The sequence below is a fragment of the Protobothrops mucrosquamatus genome, unplaced genomic scaffold (genome assembly GCF_001527695.2).
Source record: "Protobothrops mucrosquamatus isolate PMUCROS unplaced genomic scaffold, P.Mucros_1.0 scaffold327, whole genome shotgun sequence".
NCBI classification, from domain to species: domain Eukaryota; kingdom Metazoa; phylum Chordata; class Lepidosauria; order Squamata; family Viperidae; genus Protobothrops; species Protobothrops mucrosquamatus.
The window spans coordinates 823,229-825,006 of NW_015386666.1; positions in this window are offsets into that span (position 1 = coordinate 823,229).

Below are 1,778 nucleotides of genomic sequence, written 5' to 3' on the forward strand. Positions count from 1 at the left end.
GTATGTCTAGTTTAATGAAGAGAAGGACGAGGGGGGACATGATAGCAGTGTTCCAATATCTCAGGGGCTGCCACAAAGAAGAGGGAGTCAAGCTATTCTCCAAGGCGCCTGAAGGCAGGACAAGAAGCAACGGGTGGAAACTGATCAAGGAGAGAAGCAACCTGGAACTAAGGAGAAACCTCCTGACAGAACAATTAACCAATGGAACCAATGCCTCCAGAAGCGGTGAATGCTCCAACACTGTAAGTTTTAAAGAAGAGACTGGCAGCCATTTGTCCGAAATGGTGTAGAGTCTCCTGCCTGAGCAAGGGGTTGGACTCGATGACCTCCAAGGTCCCTTCCAACTTTATTATTATTATTAATTTTGAGCATGTGATATAAACAAAAACAACAAATTCAAATGTTTGATCACTGACTTGAGGGTCTTGGTTGTGGAATGTACAGGGATAAAACATTGTATAAAAACTGCAGAGGAATCTGTGTAACCTATTATGCTTTATCCACCTGTCATTTTTTGTGTAATTGTTTTTGTTTAACCAATGTGCAGCTGATAGAGAAATGATCTGTGTATTTGCATGTAGCGCTCAGAGTCCTTAGCAAATATGTGAAAACCATTTCTCTTATCAGCATGCTGGAACCAGCTTTATCTGCTGAGTTTCTCCTTGCCATTCTGGCACTAAAGATATGAGATCTGTCAAGAAAAAGAAATTATAGACAATTCTGTTTTATAGTCATGTATTCTGTTGAATAAAATATTGCATATCTAGTTTGACTTAAACGATTGCTTAAAATGATAATTGGATATCTCCTCCTGCCAACAGAACCCCTTCTAAACTCATAAAATCAGATTTGTAAAGGATGTTGGAGGCTGTACAGGAGGAAAGAAAGGAGATAAAAATCATATTGGTACTCTCAAATCAACAAAAGAACTAACAAAATAAATTCAAACAAACAAGTTGAATTGTCAGGTTGAATTGGGATTTAAACAGTTTGAAAATGATTATACATATTAGGAATAACACACGTTGTTTTGTTTTGTGCTAGTTTTACTTTCAAAAAGCCCTGATCCCCACCTATTATTGCAAATATCACTAGTGCTTTTGGAGCATGTTCCTCTTCGGAAAACAGTCAATCATCCCCAAACTTATATTATCCAGTGGAGTTTCACATGGCTGCCAAAAATGCTACCAGTTTTCTTTTCTTTTTTGTTACGTTCTAAGAAATGCAGTGCTGTCCTGATCAAGGGTTCTGCCTATTCTTGGAAATTCAGCCCCTTGGATAAAAAAGGGATGTCTTCCAAGTCTGGCATTCAGGATCAAGAGAGAAGGCCTCTACTAAGGCAATATGAAAATTCTACATACTGTATGTGGCTATCTCTTTCAAAAGACCTTTATTAACTTCTTCTCAACTGAAGTTGTTTCAAAGACAACCCTTAGCAAAAATCAAAATTGGATTATGTGGTTGGAGCACAATGTAGCATATAGTTATTGTTACAGAATGGGCTGTTAGAATTACAGCCTGTTTGTATAGGCTGGAATTCTAAATGAAATAGTCCAGAATTATTGGTACTACCTAGAATTATACAGCTGCTGAAATGCATATAATATTGCTGGGAGCAATGGTTGACAACAGCTTTATAAAGTTTTTATTAGTCTAGCTGCTCAATTCATGCCTTCCAGTTCATCTAATTCAGGCAGTTAAATTCTTAAGGTGAAGCCACAAATATGGTTAAATTTGTGGTTAAATAAATAAAAAGCAATGGCACAAGGTAGATATGA